General features: G+C 40.4%; 1 protein-coding gene across 2 annotated transcripts in view; it reads right to left on the bottom strand.

Annotated features, from left to right (window-relative positions):
- DGKI (diacylglycerol kinase iota) overlaps positions 1 to 20,662 on the bottom strand; it is a 456,175-nt gene that overhangs the window by 314,764 nt on the left and 120,749 nt on the right. The window lies entirely within an intron of this gene.

The following is a 20,662-nucleotide window of genomic DNA, read 5'->3' as shown; positions in this document are numbered from 1 at the left end:
CTAATATCGAAACAAAGTATGTCTACTCTCACCACTTCTAGTCAACATTGTACTAGAAGTCCTAGCCAGTATAGTAAAAAAGAAAAATAAGTAAAGAAAAAAAAAAAAAACATTGGGAAGGAAAAAGTAAAACTTTTAATTTGCAGATGGCATGACTGTGTAAAATCCCAAGTAATCTATAAAGATCTACCAGAATTCACATATGAGTTTGCAGTCATAGTGTCCAGAAGCCATATACAAAAATCAATTGTATTTCTCTATATATACAACTACAAATTGAAAAATAAAAATTTTAAAATACCATCAAAAACGACATTCAGAAAAATGAACTATTAAGGTATAAATCTAAGAAAATATAAGACCTTATACTGAAAACTACAAAATTTTACTTAGATAAATTAAGGAAGTTGTTAATAAATATATAAATATTTGCATATTGAAAGACTCAATACTGTTAAGATGTCAAATCGTCCCAAAATGATACACGGATTCAACACAACCCCTCTGAAAACCCAGCTGATATTAAAATGTATATAGAGAGAAATGAAAATAATACATAAAATAGTCAAAAATCTTGAAAAAGAAGAAAATGTTGGAGGACTTGCACTACCCAATTTAAAACTTACTATAAAGACAAATCAAGAGCATGTGACATCGAAGAAAGAACTGACAATTAGATCAATGGAAAAGAATAGAGATTTCAGAAATAGACCCACCACACGTATGACTTCAAAAGCGGCACTGAAATAAATCAATGGGGAAAAGAATATTCTTTTAACAAATGATCTTGGAAAAAAATGCTTATTCATACTGGAAAAAATTTAATTTGATCCCTATCACACATTTTATACAAACAATGCTTCAAGAGGGATCACAGACACAAACCTAAAAGGTAAAACTATTATTTCTAGAAGAAAACATGACCTTGGAGCAGACAATGATTTTTTTAGATCGGATGCAGAAAGTTCTAAACATATAATAAGAAACTGACAAACAGGAAATCATCAAAATTTAAAACTTCTACTTATCAAAAAAGTATCAAAAGATATTTTTCACTCTGCTATTCCCATTCCTGTGCCAACAGTGGGAAAGCAGAATCTGAACCTCTGAGAAACTGCTCCTTCATAGAAGCAATGAGAACACCGGCAAAATTGTCAAAATCATTATTTTTCAGAACTCTGGAAATTACCAATTGATCGGGTGAGGGTGGCAGCGGCACTGGCCTTGGGTAGCCACAAGGGCAGGCTGAGCCCCTCGTCTTGAACCAGCGGTAGCTTCAGTCTGCTCCACTGACCAGGGGTGTAGCCCACACAGCTCCCTCAGCACTGACCGTCCCAACCAAGATTTTGTCTTATCTTCCACCTGATGGCAGGATGGAAGTTGCAGAAACCTGCAGTCTTCTAACATCCAGGGTTTGTTGTTGTTGTTGGCCTTCAACTCGCCCAGGATTGTGATGATACTAACAAGATTGCACTCGCCCCACCAAAAAAAAAAAAATCAACTACCTGTTCCTGAGAGCCTGAGTGGTGTGGGAAGACATTCGGGAACCTTTTTGTAACCTTGAAAATGTTGAAGTATGTGGGCCGAGTGATCGGATTCAGGGTGTCCTGCTTGAGCAGTGGAGGAGCTGAGGGTGCGGGGCGTGGAGACTAATATCACCCTGTTTGGTCCTGAAGGATGGCTGGTTAGCCAAAGACGGGTAAGATTCCTCAGAGGAGGAACAACCTAAGACAGGCACAGCCGCAGAGGGGCCAACAGGGGTGGTGCATAGAGCCTTCCTTATATCACCGTGTTTGGCCCTGGAGGATGACTGGTTAGCCAGAGACGGGTAAGATTCCTCAAGGGAGGAACAACCTAAGACAGGCACAGTCGCAGAGGGGCCAACACGGGTGGGGCACAGACCCCCAATATCTGAGAGAGGTCTCCTGCCCCCAGGGCTGTTTTGCTCTCTACACCCAGCTCAAATCCGCACCTGCTCAGCTCGGACCCAGGAGGCAAACAAGGATCATTGCCCCAGTCATGTGAGGCCTTTGATTGTTTATGAGTGTAACCTGAGAATGTTAGCCCACGAACTCAATAAAAGCAACCTGGGATGAGTCAGCAGGGCTCTTGATCCTAGAGGTCTTGAGTCCCCCAGTCCCATCTTTCTCTTCAGTCTGTGTCTGTGTCTTCTTCAAGCTTGCGGCACCCGTCACTCACCTCGAGTCGCCGAGCTGGTCTCGGCAGAGTGGGATCAATCTTCTAAAATTTTAGAGAACCAAGCACTTGAGGGGACCCCAACATTTGCCCCATTTTGCCAGGCAGTCCCCCACCAAGTCATCTCTTCATGATTTTGTTTCTTCTACTGGATGGCCCAGTGGCCAAGTCCACAAGCTAAGCGTATGCCCTAATGGGGGGTGTCTGCCGGGCCTTCATCCAGACACCGCTAACTTGCAAGACTACTCTGTCTGAGCCCTCTTCCTTTACCCCTAGTGACAGCCAGAGAATAAGACAAGCAAGGAAATTTTCTTTACGAACGTTGTACTCTGAACAAAGCAACATCTCTTCTAGCCTACCTTTATATTGATTTACAGGGATGGAGGGAAGGGTTGGGTAGAATAATTTTCTGAGCTTAGCCCTCCCCATAGGTGTCTGAACTTAACCTCTGGCAGCTCTCCAAACTTAGAACGTGCGATCCTTAGTGTGTTCACGGTCTTCAGTTTTGAGACTTGGCCATAAGTCCAAGGTAACAGGAAAAACTCCATTCAGTAATGGCTTTTAAGAAAGGGGGAGGCAGAATATTTAGGAAAAATAAAATGGGTTTCAGAATCAGACTATTAGACACTCAGTATTTATATTCAATGCCTATTACGTACTACACAGCAGTACAATGAATTGCTGGTTGTACGGAAGCAAACAAAATGCTCATGGTCCCTCCTCTGATTGAGCTTACGACCCTTGTTCAGAAAACAGATAATAAATAAGTAAATAAACACGTGAATTATTGTTGAGAGATACGACTCTTATGAAGGGAATAATAGGAATAAGTGGTGCAGAAGGGGAATGATGGTGGTGAGGGGCGCTACCAGGTGGAGGTGACAGAAGTAGGGTTTAAAGTAACCCGGAGTTGAAGGCTCCGTCTCCCACTTGCTAAGTATATAATCTACCTATGACTTAATGTCTCTTAGACTCAATTTCTTCATCTATAAACTGCAAGACTAATTTACACCGCATGGAGTTGTTGTGATGATTTAATTAAGTAGAATATTAAAAGCACCTTTTTCCTATTACTTTCCTAGAACACAATAAAGGTTTTAAAAGGGTGTCTAAGGCACCTACTTTCATTAAATTGAGGATCTGCATTGTGAAGTGGGAACTGAACTGGACCAAAATAAAAATTAAAAGCAAAACAGATTCGACACTAATTAACTTTGTAACTCGGGGCAAGCCACCTAATGGCTCACGTAACGGCTCCAAGCTTTTCTCTTCCTCAACTATGAAAGAGAGAAGCCAATATTTTACAGAGTGTATGAGGCTATAAACTACCTCTGAAAATAAAAATATTTATTTGTAAAGCTCCAGTGTCCTTGATATGATAAAATAATGAACATACACTTTTAAGCAGAGGTGGATTGATCAGTAAACTAATGAAGTTTAAACTGTAGGGTCTCTCACTTACATGGGCCACTGTGACTACTGGGGGTCACAGAATTTTGCATGGGGGAGAGTGAGACAGGATGCAGTGAGGAAGTAATTACGTGTAAACGTGTCTGGTGCACAGTCTAAAGGGAATTCAGGAAAAAGAGGGGCTAAGGCTCAAAGACTCCACTCATGGGTCTACAGGAAAAATATCTGTCTTGGATATGGGTACGAAGTGATAGAAAGAAAAAAAATCTTCCCTGAATATTTGGCTGTAAGCTAGCCTTTACATGGGTTTGCTCCCTGGGCTGTCCCAAAGACGTCAACTCAAATATTTAGTATAAAGTAGTTATGGGTTCATAAATTTCCCTGAGCGTCTAAGAGTAAATACAAGTCCTCCCTAGAGAAACCAATTTTAAACGAAGGTCTCAAAGAATTCCAAGAAAGTACTAAGACACATGAAATCGCTATCAAAAATCACAAGCACAGGAGAATAAAAAGGAGTTGATGAGTACCAGCCAGCATCAACAGCAGACTCTAGAAGACTAAAACTGTCCTAACTAGAATATAAAACGACTATGTTTGGTGTCCTCAAAGAAATGAAAAACACGATTAAAATTAAGATTAAAGATTAAAGAACAAGAGGCTATAAATTAATGACTATTTTTAAAAGAATATAAATAACTTTTAATAAGGAAAACTCATTGAAAGCAAATAATAAGTGGGTACATAGTATATAGAAGCAACAGAAAAATTAGCAAACTATAATGCAGATCTAAAGAAATTATCCAGAATGTATAATACAGATAGAAAATAGGAAAAGAAAGGAAAGTTAAGAGATGTAGAAAACAGTGAGAAAGTAAATCTAACATACGTCTATAGAGTTTTCGAAAGAGAAGAGAGAGAACGGGGCAGAGGCAAACTTAAAAACATATTAGAAAGTTATCAAAACACCCAAATAAAAGGAGATCTTTGTTCTTGTGGTGGAAGACTTTTTAAAGATGTCAGTTCTCCCCTGAATGATCTATGGATTCATAAAATTCCAATCAAAATTCCCATAGGCTTTTGGGTGAACTTGACAGACTAATTCTAAAATTTATATACAAGAGCAAAGAACAAAAGTAACCAAGACTCCAGGAAAAAAAAAAAAATGGAAGTAGGGTGAGCATTAACAGATATCAAGACTTGTCATAAAATGTTAACAATTAATACAGTGTGGTATTAACACAGGAATACACAAGTTGACCAATGAAACAAAAAAAAATGTGATTTAGTAACAGATCAAAAAATACATAAAAACTTGATTTATGACAGAACTGGCATTGTAGACTAGCGAGGAAAGATACAGTTTTCAATAAATGGTCCCACCCCCCAAACTGATTATCCTTATAGAAAAAAAGAAATTGGACCCTACGTCAAAGAATACATAAAAATTGTTCCCAGGTAGGTTAAAGATGGAAATATGAAATACAAAACTAGGTAACATTCAGAAAATAACATAGGAAAGTATCCTTTTATCAAAAGTGGAGGGAAGTATCTAATAAATAAACCTACACAAAAATACAGATATTCTAACATAATTTATAAATTTAGTTAAGTAATTCTGTTTATCAAAAACACTATGAAGAGTGTGAAAAAACGAGCCACAAAAAAGACATTGTCCACAAGTATTAATTGATAAAGCATTAGTAGAAATCAATAATAAAAAGCCTCTCCCCCCCCGAAAAAAAAAGAAAAAGAAGTGGAGAAAGATTTGAACAGGTACTTTACAGAAGGGGAAACCCAAATAGAAGGAAGGAGGGATGGAGGGAGGGAGGAAGGGGAAAAAGAGAAGAAAGAAAACATGCTCAAATTCATTAGTAATCAAAGAAATGGAAATTCACCTCCTCCCTGTGTCCCCCATTCGTTTTTCTCTCTACCACTTCAAACTCCTCTACACACACTGGCAAAAATTTTTAATTTTATTTTTAATATTAACTCTTGGAAATATTAACCATTGGAAAGAGAGAGAACTTTTATAGTTAGAAGGTGTACAATACGACACAATCACTTTGGGAAACACATGGCATCACCTAGGAACACTGAAGGTGTGCACAGCACAATAATCACTGATTACACTCCAAGGTACAGACCCCAGATATCTCTGGCACAGACACACGAGATGGTATCAAAACCATTTTATCAGCAATGTTTATCATAGAAAAAAACAGAAACAGCCCAAATGTCCAGTGAAAGCAGAATGGATAAATACATTCATAATGCCAAATAATACTCCATGGCAATGAAAATGAATGAGCTACAGCTCCACAGAACAAAACAGAGAGTGAGCAGTGATTAAAAAACACCAATTCCAGAATATGTACAGTTGTATCTCACTTATATAACATTTAGAAAACACAGAACTATGCTATGTATTCTTTTTATTTGTCAAGTTTACTATTTTTTTCATCTTTATTGGAGTATAATTACTTTACAGTATTGTGTTAGTTTCTGATGTACAACAAATGAATCAGCTATATGTATACATATATCATGATATCCCTTCCCTCTTGAGCCTCCCTCCCACCCTTCCTATCCCACAAAACATCGAGCTGATCTCCTTGTGCTCTGTAGCAGCTTCCCACTATCTATTTTACATTTGGTAGTGTGTATATGTCAATGCTACTTGCTCACTATGTTCCAGCTTCCCCTCCCCACCCCCACAGTGTCCTCAAGTATGTTCTCTACGTCTGCATCTCTGCCCTGCCACTAGGTTCATCAGTACCATTTTTCTAGATTCCATATGTATGCATTAGCATACGGTATTTGTTTTTCTCTTTCTGATTTACTTCACTCTGTATGGCAGACTGTGGGTCCATCCACCTCACTAGAAGCTCAATTTCATTCCTTTTTATGGCTGAGTAATATTCCATTGTATACATGTGCCACATCTTTATCCATTCATCTGTCAATGGACATTTAGGTTGTTTCCATGTCCTGGCTATTGTAAATAGTGCTGCAATGAACATTGTGGCACATGTATGTTTTTGAATTATGGTTTTCTCTGGGTATATGCCCAGTAGTGGGATTGCTGTATTCTTGAGAGGTGGCATGGCATGGAGGTTAAGAGCACACAACCTGCAACTAGACTGCCTGAGTTGGAATTCAGGTTACTACACTTACCTGCATGATGGGACAATTATTTGACCTCTCTTTACCTCATTTCCTCATCTGTACAATGGGCCTACACACCTCTGAGGATTGTTCTAGGGTTAAATGAGTATATGGCACCTAAAGTGTCTGGTGCATAGAAATCACTGTATAAAAGTTTTATGCTGCCATCATTAAAGATATAAATATTTGGTAAAAAGAATAATGAAAACCAAGAGAATGATAAGTAAAAATTTCAGGGCAATTACAGGAGGTTCAGGGATGGATTAACAAAAATACCCTGGTGGATGTCAGAAGTTCTGGTAGTGACCTTTGTGATTAAAATGGGTAGTGAATTCTCAGGTATTTGTTGTGTTATTCTTCTTTATAATTTACGAACACTTTGTAAATATTTTGTTGTATTCTACGTTTTCTCCACGCAATGAAAAACACTTCAAACCTTTGTCAGATTAGAAATAAAAGGCATAGAGGAGTTAAAACAGTCAAGGTACCGCTGTCCATTCAGAGCTGCCACCCTGGAAAATACACACAAAATCCCTCTCAATAACAGATGGTGTTTTCCTGAGATTCCAGTACCTTGCTTAAAACATTAGCGATTTCTCTTTTTTGGAAATGCCTTCTTAGCCTGCAGCCCTTCTCTCGAGCATTCTGATTGTTGACAGTCCTCATCCTGAGGAGAGACTTTATTTTTATCCAAACAGCAGCAAGTGATTTGAAACCAAGTTTGATAGATGAGAGGTGTGAGTTTGCTGTATGACAGGTAAGTGAGATAATAGGGTGTTTCATAAAACAGTTTCTCGAAGTAATTCCAAAAAATAATGGACTTCCAGGCTTAGCGAAGTAATCAAATCCAACCTCCCTCACAACTCAGGAACTAGTTCTGCCAGAAGCCTGACAAATGGCCAGTCAGCTTCAGCTTAGAATTTACAAATAACACAGAAGTAAACAAGACACCCTCGAGGATGGGTGGGGATAAGCACTGATAATTACCATTAATCTAATTACCACACTTTCTAAATGTATAGTCTTTTGCTATAGGTTACTGGTTAATATTGGACCACTGTTTCCATTGATAAGATATTAAAATCTGTATTGTCAGGTGCATTAGCTCGCTTTCCCAGAGGGGAATAAGTTGATAAGCAGTCATGTATGACTCACCTAAGTCACTGATGAAAGTACCAACCAGGTCATGACCTAGTGCAGAAATCCTGCTCAAACAGAAACCTGCCTCCAGCTGGGAATAAGTAATATTTGTGGGAGTGGTTTCCATCTTGACCACAGGGAAATCATGAAAAGAGATGCACTGTTAAAATTTAGACACAAATTGTCCACGGAACTTCCTAAACCCACTGCTATAATAACCCTACCCAATAAATGAAATGAGGCTAATTACATATATTTATTTTATTTACATACATGTATATAATGTATATTTTATTTATGTGATATATATACTTTATTAACATATATTTTATTTACTTCATGCTAGTTCATTGTGATTTTCCTTTCTAGGTCTACATAAAACATCTGTTTAAGGACTCTGGGAAATTTTATAATGGTTGTTATTAAACTTATTAAGCTACAATTTCACCTGCATAGTTTTGATAACGGAATATTTTCCTATCACCACTCTTCCAGAAACACTAGCATTTGCAGTATATCTCTGACGTTATTGGTCCGTGGTCCTATGATCAAATTTGCAAGAGCCTTCACTATCTGTGATACAATTTAGTTGAATGTGGAAAACTTCCCTCTTCAAAGAAGCTAGGTTGTTTTAAAATATGTTCTTTCTGATTTTAGTTTCTTTTCCATTATCAATATTTATTCATTTCTTCCAGTTTGAAGATAATTCTCCTTCATGGAATTACCTGAAGCAATATTAGGCAAAAATCCAATTTTAAATTTTTAAAGATCTAAAATTCTAATATTATTTTCTTTTAGGATTCTTAGAAGGATATACCAATGTGTTAAAAACACCCAACACATATTTGCTTTTAAAATACATATTTTAAACAATGCAGACTGTTCTAAGGCAACTTTCATCTTTAAAACTGTGTGCCCATAATGGTTGCTTTTAAATTTTTCTTCTCTTTCTTTGCACCAACTTTTAGACATTTATCCTAGATAAAGGACAACAATATATTCAGCACAGAAAGGAGACAGGGAAGGGGCAAGGTCAAGAGAAGCACAGGGAGAGGGGAAGTAGCATGGGTTGCCCAAATTCCATGTTAGACCCTGGTTCATGAAATTGGACCTGCAAAAAAAGAGGCAGCCAGCACTCCATAACTACCCATCAAATTGGTCCTGAGTAAAGTCTTTCCACATTACTATTTATTTCAATCCACCTGGTTATAAACTGAATGTTTGTGTCCCGCACCCCTCCAAAATTCATGTGTTGAAGCACTAACTCCCCATGTGATGGTATTTGGAGGTGGGGCCTTTGGAATACCTTGGGGTTTAAATGAGGTCATGAGAGCAGGGCTCCCATGATAAGATTAGCGTCCTTATTTAAGAAGAGGGAGAGATCAGAGCTCCCCCACCCCCACTACGTGAGGACACCGTGACATGATGCAGAGATTGTCTGCACACCAGAAAGATAAACTTCATCAGGAACGAAATCAATGAGCACATTGGCCTTGGACTTCCCAGCCTCCAGAACTGCAAGAAATAAATTCCTGTTGTTTAAGCCACCCAGTCTATGTTTTTGTTTTGTTTTTATTGTTTCGTTTTGTTTGTTTGTTTTCTGTTTTTTTTCTGCAGCCCAAACTAAGACACACTATAAGCATGGTAAAAAAAAAAGACACCTTATTGAAATTAAATGTTAGCTATAAAATTACTCCCCTGGATAGAAAGAAAGTAACTCCTTGTTCTAGCCAACATTAAATCCATATCCTCAACCTAAACGCTGAGCCGCCGCATCCACCACATCCCTGTGTCCAGTCATGAAAGAGCCTACTCATTAATTCACGTATGTAGTCTTTCCACCAGCTAAAGTACATTGCTCACTTTTGTGCCTTCACAAATATTAATTCTCCCACCTGAAATGACCTTGCCCTTCCTTTCTAGCTATTCATATTGTTCTCCGACATTCCTCCCTCCTTATCAGAAAACAAAAATAAAAATAACCACTGTAAAAACTAATAAATATGAGCCTTCTCTGTGATTTCTCATAATAGAATCAATCCTCATTGCCCTGCTTCCTTCCACATCTTGCTTCTTGGTGGAAAACAGGAGGAAAGCTTAGATCAGTGGTTTGGTGCTAAAGATTCTGTGCTAAATGGTGTGGGTAGGACCCAATAGGACCCTGATATTTGGACAACTACCCTGGGGAACTAATGCGCACCCAGGAATCAAAGCCACCATGGGATCCATGCCTCTTGGTCCAGCTGTGCAGAGTCACGGGCCAAGCTCTGGAAACATTCTCTTAATTAGGAGTCAGCCACAGACCTACCAAATTAAACTCTCTCAGGCTGAGGCATTTGTATTATTAAACAGTTCTTGCCAAACCTAGACTGAGAAACTCGGGCAAAAGAGTATATCAGCCGGATGGTGGAGCAGGGTGGAAGTTTCTAAGGCCTACTGCCCTGTTCCCCTCCCATTTTGAAAGTTCCTTAAAGTACAGGAACAATGCCCCCTTTTAGCATCATCCAAAGCATGGGTTTTCTATGAGGTCCTAGAGGGGGGTCATGATGAAAATCCCAGCTTCACCTAACGTGGTGCTATACTACATGCCCAACAGAATAAACAAATGTGGGCACATGCAAAGTGCCCTGTTTTGTGCAAAAGGAGAAAAGGAATATGCAAAGCAACAAGGAAAAACATGTGTTACTCAGAAGTACTCTGTGCTCCCTGAAAACCAACCACGCAACCATGATACAACCCCCAACATATCATCTCAGCGGTACAGCCAGTCTGCAGGGAGCACAGAAAATGGAGTGAATTCTGCCTAGAAGAGGGTGCAGGTAAAGCTTCACAGAGGAGGTGGCACTTAAGCTCAGTCTGAGAAAAATTTAACCAGATGAAGAATTAGGTTCAAAGCTTGCTAGGGAGAGGGGAAAGCATAGCAAAGGCCCAGAGCTGTGACCGTGAAAGTCTTGTGCTGGTACCAAGAGTCACCATTGTGCTCACATGTATGAAGGAAAGAAACAGCACAAAGCTGGATGGCTGACGGCAGGAGGATGAAGTCTTGAGCTGCCTACTAAAAAGATCACAGACAGTGGGAATCACCAAAGCTCTTGTACCAGAGAATCCATTACCACTCTGGTCTCTGCCAGATCCTTCTTGTTCACAACTTTAATAGAACCACAATAGAACATTCAACGTTACAGTTCTCTGGGAAGCGTGGAACGTTCTTTCAACTGTCTCATTATAATTTTGTAGCATCTTCAGACAATCTGAACATTCATGAAAAGGTTCACTATCAGAATAAGACTGCAAAAAAGGTCTTTAAATGACTGTAAAATTTCCTAAGAAAAGCCTGCAGACTCTTCAGGCTTGTGATCAATCCCCACAGGTATCCCCAACTGCTATCACATTCAGTTGCTATAACAACCTGCCACTCACTGCTACTTTACACCAGTAACCTGAAGACAGCTGGATCCAGAATTGGTTAACTCAAACATAAAGCAAAAGATGCCAGTGGAGGAAAACTCAGCAGGAAGGTAATTAAAAATGAAATTACTATTCTCTTAATGATCTTTAAAAGGAAATGATAATATAGACCCTTGAACACATGCAGCGTGTGTTGAAAGACTGAAAGGTACACCAGGAGTGAACATTTTATCACTGACCAAGAAAGGGTCTCTTTTCCCAACTTCATTTCCATCCACTCCCTCTCTGCAAGAGACTGTACAAATTCCCAAAGGTCAAAGTGGGTACTTCCTTAACGCTTCTCTCCTCAAATTTAAACAAGTCTTACTACTATTACTGACCTATCCCTTTGCCTCTCCCTCTGAAACAAACAAACAAACAGAAAAACAACCAGCTCTATCTCCCAGCCTAAGCAAATGTTTCCATCAATGCTGATTTTCCTCTGTTTCTGCCTGCCTCTTGTACAATGTTGTATCAACATCATTTTTCTCCCTGCTAACTTTACCCTTTCCTTCCAGATGGGCTCTTATCTTACAAAACTCATCCTATTCCACCTGTCCTATAAGGCCAGTTTACCTTTCTTATTATAGAACCCTTGGAAACAGGGACTGAGTCTTATTAGGGGCCATAATGGGACCAGCAAACAGTAGGTAGCCAATTGTATTAATGTGATCGCAACCGCATGAAGAAATTTTGCCCCATACACAGAAAAACTCCAAAAGGGTTGCTGTCTTTGATTTGCTGGTTTAGAGTCTGTGGGATGTGGGAGGCCCTATTATTTAATACTGGTCAGAAATGGCTTTGACGTGTTTTTCTTGGCTCTCAAGAAGGAAACAGAAAAGAAAGACTGTGGCTTTTTCCTCTTTCTGTAACTTTAGAAGAAACCAGAATTCTATTTAAAATGAGTAGTTGGCCTTTTGGCTGCAGGGAACATTTCTCAGGAAGATGAAAAATGAAATAAAATCAAAGAGTAGACAAGCACATTTTCAGTGACATCAGCATTTTCTAAGATGCTGTGGAACCTCTGTAAGGCTTAAAGATGGGTCTGTTTGTTCATTTATTATGAAGTGTCCGCACAGCTCAGTAACAGCTACACTATATGTGTGTGGGGGTGGGGTGGATGGGTGTGTGGGTGTGTAGACACACACTTGCATAGAAATGTTTTTTATTTTGATTTTACTTTTAATGTTTTATATAGGTATTTGGAAGTGTTAAATTTCCATGAAAATTAACGAAAAGAGGAATACTACATGGGTGGGGAGGAGGCATGAAGAAACAAAAGATGAAATTCCAACAAGGGAATATGATGAACAAGGGGTTCACATTTCACCTTGTCCTGAAGCCTTTTCATATAAAGCCTGCTGCCCAGTAGCCACTCCTGGCTGAAAAATATCTCAGCACGTGTTGAATACTTATCAAACCATTTCCACATACACGACTCTGATGGTGCTAAATTTCCCTTGAGCATCTTTGGTGCAAATTACCACTCCACTCTGTGGCTGTTGCAATCCACCAGGGAAGGAAAAATCATGAGCCCTGTTCTCGTCCATCAGAAGAGGAATGCTCCTCAAAGACAGCCTTCTCAGAAGCGCTTAGAGTGCAGGCCCACCCGGAATGAGGAGTGATGACTCACCAAGTGGCCCTGCCCACTCTCAGCATCTCAAGTGAATGAAACGAGAATGAACTGGACTGGCTGATGGCTCCCAGCCTTGGGAGGATAACAGTGAAGAGCCATTGAGATCTGCTTTTTATCAGACAATATATGAGGCGTTTTTTTTTTAAAAAAAACAAACACTAGGAAGTAGTATTAGTTTATTAGAGCAGTTCTGTAGATGCGTATGATAAGGCCCACAGAGGTTACGTAACGTGCCTAAAATCACACATTAATAAAGGATACAGTTGGGATTTGAACCCAAAGGGTGGCCCTTTGGAGAAGAGATGCCCACCCTGCCGGGAGGTGTGATGTGCGTGTTGGCGGGGAGGCTGAGGAAGGAACCAAGGCCAGCGAGGAAGAGGCCCTGTAACTAAAAAATGGAGGCCAAGGCCAAAGACTTCCCTCTGACTCAGGCCCAGTCTGTGGGACTCAAGAGCTTTCCCTGTAGGACACACAAGGTTCCAGCCAACAGGGCTCCAGTCACAGTGTCAGTGCCTCAAAAGAACGTGAGACTTGCTCAGGGTGACGATACCCGGGCATAGGTGGAGGGGAAGCCCTCTGAAAACCCGGAGCATCCAATGAGGACTGAGGAAAACACGGGAAAATCACCGTCCCAGAAGGCTCATAATTCCTCCAAGCGAGAACAGAGGTCCCCAGGACTCTGCCAGTGGATCTCCCAGCCCTGAGCAACGAAGGGGAAAAGAAGCTCTTACTGGAGGCACGAGTGACTCCGAGAGAGCTGGGAAGTGGACTATGCCACGTAAGGTACAACAGCCTGACATTAACAAAAACTTTCCATTTGGAGGGACTTGTGGCAAATGTGATCACAATGAAAAAGGACCCAATTTTTCAACAGGATGGATTTCTGTATAAAATACACATGGGACATATGTGTCTTTCACTTTGTCAATATTTTGGTCAGCAGAAGGTCCTTGGTCTTGGCGCAGAGTATTTTAACGTCTAGATTTTCTGCATCCATTTGCTATCCTATATCCACCTTTAAAAGATGCTGCTGAAACTTAAACAGGGCCTGAATCCACATGAAATGTGCCCTAAAATCACCTAAGTATTGTCTGCAGCCCAGCTGGGATGCTTGGCTCAAACACTGTGTTGAAAGGTATGTGCTGTCAGAGCCTTCGTTGGACTTAGAGCCACATGAGGTGAAGTGGGGACACGGCTGCTCCTCCCATCGGGGACCTCCTCTACAGCAGGGGTCTCAAAGCAGCCTCCTCAGCCAAGAATTAGTTATAACTGTCTCAACTTTTTCAGGAACATCTCTTAAAGCCAGACAATTTTCCAGGTAAGCCCTACTGCATTTGATCAATAAATCACAGAGTTTAAGAGCTACATGTCTCCAGTTTCCCCTTGAACACGACTCTATCATTTTCTAAGCTGAATTCATGAGGGATTCCCTGTGGAGCCAAGCTTCTCCACAGGCCCCCTCGCTGAACGGTACTAGAAAAAGAGTGGGCAAACGAGGCACTTGAAGGGTTCGTCTGAAGCTGGCTGGGAAGGCATCACCCCTCAGCATCAAGGTACCCAAACTACTTTGATCGGAATCACCTGGGGAGCTTGTTAATCAAAAATTCTCAGCTCCCAATTTAAATATATGCATTTATTGTAAGCAAAAAAAAAAAAATTCTCAGCTCCCAGGGGGATTCCTGGTCCAGTGGTTTTAAGAGGCGCAGGGCGGGGGGCGGGGGGGTGGCCATAAATTTCCGATAAATTCCTCAGGATGTTCTGATGCAAGCCGTCCACAAAGCACACTGACTTGCGAGGGAAAGGGCTGGCCCAAAGAGAGAACGAGCATTTACGGAATGTGTGCTCTGCGGGAGTATTTCATACACACGTGAGCACACGCAACCCCCCTACCTGCTCTCCGAGGTGGCCAGTGCTATTATCCCCATTGTACTCATGCAGAAACTGAAGTTCACACACATTTTGTAACATGTCCCAGTTCACCCATCTAACAGGATGCAAATATTATTTGAAGCAGGGCTGTATGTAAACCCCAAAGTCAAGCACTTTCCCGCATACAACATGGGCTTCTAGGACGAGCAATCTCTGCAGACGGGTTGAAGAATTCAGACCTAAAAGGGGGTACTGGACTTCAAATTTGGGGAAAAAGTAAATATCCTACACCCTTGGATATTGTTCGGTTTCATATTTTGGGGGTCACCTAAACATTCAAGTGTCTGCTCGTTTGGCCTTCACAGGAAACAGGCAGACCTTGGCCCACTATTTTGTCCCCTGGGACAAAACACACGCCTCACTACTTTTTATCTAATCCACCCAACATCACTGTTGTCACTGATTATGCAACAGGCGGCAAGAGAAAGACCAACCGAGGGAGCTCAAGAGAGAAGAACCTCATAGTGAGACCCTGAAAAGGGAAACTTAGAAGTTGCCGTATTCTGCTTGGACTCATTGTCAGGACAAGGGGAACGACCCTACACGTCATTCCTGCTTCTCGCTGCAGTTATACTGGCATAAATCAGCATCTTCTTCAGAGACAATCACGCTGATCATTCTGACAAGGCCGTCACAATGCTAGGACTTTCATCTCTGAGAGGATGATTAGAGAGGAAAGATAATCAGACAGTATAATAAACGTATTTTTATTTTATATTTATATATATTATACTCTCAGTTGTTTGAGTTACTGGTTTCCTACAGATAGAAAAGGAATGAGGAGAAAACGTACTCTCTACCTGGAATTTGCCTTTGATTTGTCATTCCTTTCCCTCAAGACTTATTTTTAAGGGTTTCTGACATCCACACAGTGCCAACAGTGAATGTTACTACTGCAACCAGAAAATTTTCCTATTCCAAGCTCACCTAAAACCCTGGCAAATTCTTAAAAAAAAAAAAAAAAAAAAAGTCACCATCCTGGCCCCGAAGCATTTTTGTGAGTGCCCAGAGAAGCGAGGGCTGGTGAAGTCTGCCCCGTCTCAAACGACCCCAATTACTCACAGAGTTAGAATGGAGAGAAGTCCAGAATGAAAAACTCCATCTAATATCCTGATCCTGCCCATCATTCTTCTCACTTTTCCTGCGCGTTCATTTTGCAGAACGTGCTCATGTGTCCAGGCGAACAAGGCAAATCCTCAAAGCTACACTGAGGCTCTGCACCTACTACAGGACACAGAGCTTCTCACACTTTTTAAGGAAGTCATTTTATCTTAGAACTGGAAGTGTAATCTAAAACTCATCAATCTTAAGAATTTTCACATTTTACCTTGAGTCCTTGGAGTAACTTACAAAGTGAAATTTCTGGTAAAATTATTAGATATTTCAAGTTTCTATGATGCCATTTCTAAATCCAGACCATCTCTTTCAAATCTTAATCCTCTATGTGTACATTGATCCCTAAGGTCAATTAATTACACTCATATGCTGTCCCTCCCCCATATGCTATTTCAAATCCCACATTTATCACATTCATATTTAATTTTGCCTTGGGATTTACAACTATGGTTTAAATTTTTATTGTTGCAGAGTTTTTAAAATGGTTATAAACTAGTATCATGCTTGCTTTATTCCCATTTGCTTAGTCATGTAACTATCACTGCATTCTCAAGTCTCCATGATGTATTTTTTAAATTTTATTCCTTTAATAGTTAACACGCAAAGATAAAAAAATTAGGCAGTAAAAAAGTAAGTTTCCTTACCACTATTAGCCTCCAGTTTTCTAATCCTTTTACAATTTTATGTAAAATATTTACATACAAAGATTTTATGTATCTTTCCAGAACCTGTATTGCCTTTACAAACATAGATGTGTGTGTACAAATAGATTTGTATAACATAAATCATAGCATACCATTCACTGTTCTGACCCTTTTTCTTCTTACTTCACAATGTATCTTGGTAATCATTACTTAGCAGTACATAAAGACATGCATCCTGTTTTTCAACTGCTGCATCATATTTCATTGTTTGGACACACTGTAATTCAGTCATTAACTGGCCAGCTGCACAAATTCAGGGAGCTTCCCACATTGGCTTCTCTGTGAACGGCGGCCCCTGGGGTTGTGCAAGGCCATGCACTGTACTGTTTCTAATCCTACTATACACAGTCCTGCAATAAATATCTTTGGAAATAAGGCCTGTGTACAGATACCAGCAACCAGTTGATTTGTAGAATGAAACCCTAGACGTGAACTGACTGATTAATCAATCGCTCTAAATGATGCTATCTGCATCTCCCTCTTCCTCACCCAGGGACCGAGTCCTGTTGATTCTACCTCAAGTCTATACTGCCTTTCCATCACCTCACCTCCACCCTGGCCCAGGTCACCATCATCCCTTTCTTGGTCTATTGCAAGACCTTCCGAACTGGTCTCCCTGCCGTCCACCTGCCTGCCTTCCAGCCCATCCTCTACAGGGCCGCCAGTGTGACTGTTTAAAAATGTAACCTAACGTCACGACTGTGCACCTAACGTTCCTGCTTGAAGATGCTTAATGTTTCCCTTTGCCTAAGGTAAGTCCAAATTCCTTCCACAGCCTCTCTGGCCCTTGCTTAATAACCAGGCTCATCTCTTACCCTCTTACACGCCCACTCTACACTCCGGCCACGCTGAACCTCAATGGAACTGGTCACGGTCTGACCCTTGGCACATCTGACTCCATTTGCCCAGAACACTAACTCCTGCCTAATTCAACCCTCCATCTAGTCAGCTACTCCTCCATTCTCAGTCTGCAGTTTAGACTTACAGCTCAGTGGTTAAGAGCACAGGCTCTAGAACTAGACTGCCTGGGTCTGCTGCTACCATTTACTCGCTGTATACTCGAAATACATTCATCTACTTCTTTGTGCTTTATTTTCCCCATCTATAAAATGGGACTAACAATAGTGTCAACCTCATAGATTTGTTGTGAGGATTAAATTGCTTAGTGTACCTGAGGCACTAAGCACAATAGATGGCTCATAGTAAGTACTGAGTACGTGACAGGGATGATGACTATCATGTACCCTCCTTTGAGAGGTCTTCAAGGACCCCTTAGACAAGGTTAGATCCCTTTGCCATACAAACCCTGCCTTATGAAGGGGTCTAAAGTGTAGATAAAGATGTACTAGTGATTAACTTACTAATGTGACTTCGTTCACTCAATCATTTATTCACCTATTCAACACATATTTATACATGCAAACCCTGCTCCAGGCACCATGCTAGACACCTGTGGGCACTGGGCAGACTCACTGCCCTTCCCACAGCTGCCAAAGTAAGGAACTGATCTCCCTGATTATTGATTTTGCTATTTAGTCAGTTAATATTTATGGCGCTAATAGTTACGCCTTGTGATCAGGCAATCTTCTGGATGCAAGACATAGAACAGAAAAACCCAACCTAGCCCCTCACTGAGAGAGTTTTCTGTGGAGTAGAGAGTCAGACAACAAACAAACACACTTTTAACACAGAGTTAGGTTGTTATGGCCGCAGTGGGGAATAAGAAAAAGAACGGAATAAGGGATGTTGTTCTGGATGAGTTGTTAGCAAAGTCCTCTTGGAAGAGGTGACACTTAAGTAGACCTTTAGATGAAGTGAGAGATAGCCAAGGTCTATTTAGTAGAAAAGTTCCAGACAGAGGTAACTCCAAGTGCAGAGTCCCTCTGATTTTTGTCTTGTTCAGGGACAAGCAAGAATGTCGGTGAGGCTAGACCTCAATGAGCAAGGGCAAGAGTGACAGGAGAGGAGACTGGAGTGGCATCTTGGGGCTTTCTAGGTCAGGATGAGGACTTTGGAATTTCTAAGTTTGAAAGGAAACCATTAGAGGTGTTTTGAGCCAAAAATGATCAGAGCAGAATTATGTTGTAAAGGATCACATTAGCTGGTGTGTGGAGAATAGATCTGAATGTGTTTGGAAGGGGACAGGTGTAATTAGAGAAACCATTTCGGTGGCTACTGTGATAGTCCAGAAAATGGTGGCTTGGATTAGGATGGGAACAGTGCTGGCGGTCAGCGTGGTAAGATTCAAGACACATCTTGAAAGCACAGCCGTCTGCTAATGGACTGAAAGAGGATTATGAGTCAAAAAGAACAGCCAAGGATGACTCAAGGTTTTAGGACAAAATGCCACATTTACTGAGATGGGAACACTGAGGGAGGACCAAGCGTTGGAGATGCGAAAATCAAGCATCTAAACAAAGATGTCAAGTAGGTAGTCTGGAGTTCAGGAGAGGGTAAGGACTGGAAATAACATTTGGGAGTCCTCAGCATATAAATGGTATTTGAAGTCATTGGGCCAGATGAGGTCCCAGTGGGGAGCAGCCGGGAAGAGAGAAGAAAAGAAGTGCTAGAAGTGCTAGCAGAGCACCCTGGGGCTCTCCAACAATTCCAAGTTGCAAAGGCAAGATTGTTCTAGCAAAAGAGGCTAAAAAGGAGCAGCCAGTGATGGAGGGTGGAAAGTCAGAGTAGAAAAGGGAATAACTATTTATAGTTATCAAGTTATAGAGGTAAAACGGGTGGGAGGTGGAAAGGTACAAAAAGGATTCCTGAAGGAACTCATCACAGGTATATTGCTGGCATCTTTCCTCTCTCTATTCTTTAATACCACACCCTCCCAGATCCTGTCATTTTTCTTCCATGTCTACTCCCTATGCTTCTTTCTTCTCCCCATTTCTGCTGAATCAAGTGTGTGTGTGTGTGTGTGTGTGTGTACCTATGCACACGTGCAACACTTGCATCAGGCAACCAACAAAAGAACTGGTCAAAACATATTCAACCTAGAGGAGAACTGATAAATCAGTGGAACTGTTGGTCTTCTTGGTTTTGCTGTTTAAGAAGTCTTGGGATTGACATAAACACACTACTGTATATAAAATAGATAACTAAGGACCTACTGTATAGCACAGGGAACTCTACTCTGTAATGACCTAGATGGGAACAGAATCTTAAAAGAGAGTGGATGTTTGTATATGTATAACTGATTCACTTTGCTATACAGCAGAAACTAACACAACATTGTAAATCAACTATACTCCAATAAAAATTAATTACAAAAAATAAAGAAGCCTACAGCTCAAGATACTTGAAATATATTCTTCTGAGCAGAGATACAAGTTGGACCACCTTGACAAATGGTCAAAATAACCATATTTCCCCTAGTCCAAACAATCTTCCCTCAATTATTTAAAATTTCAGGCCTATAACATTCACCTTTTGGTCTTCCTTATTATGTCACTACGTCCCTGAAGAGACCTGGAGACATCACAACAACATTAAATCCTTGTAGCTTGCTGGAAAGCTTCCCCTCAGCTTGAAAAAAGAGAATCTAATGAAGGCATTTCTATTTAAAATAACTATTTAAAATGTGTAATTTTTTTAGAAATGACTTTTGTGATTATTTTTCTCATTAAAAAACATAAATAGATTTAATTAGCCCTAGCAAATTAAAAGTGGTGGTAGACTAATCTGTTTACTTTCTTCCTATACTTTTGTCTCCTGACTTCTGATTACAGCCTCTATCTCCCTTTCAAGCATACATTTCCATATAAATTAAACCAAAAGAGAACAAAATGGAAAGTTTTAAATTTCTCTCTGAGCCTAACTCTTTTATACTCTTTAAGTCTACTGACAGATTTTATTGGCTGCAACCTGATATCTTTCCTTTGTTTTGGGACTATTATCAAGCATATCATCTTTTTTT

This window comes from Hippopotamus amphibius, chromosome 4 (genome assembly GCF_030028045.1).
Source record: "Hippopotamus amphibius kiboko isolate mHipAmp2 chromosome 4, mHipAmp2.hap2, whole genome shotgun sequence".
NCBI classification, from domain to species: Eukaryota; Metazoa; Chordata; class Mammalia; order Artiodactyla; family Hippopotamidae; genus Hippopotamus; species Hippopotamus amphibius.
The sequence above is the reverse complement of the archived record's forward strand: the minus strand, read 5'-3'. Positions and strand labels throughout refer to the sequence as shown.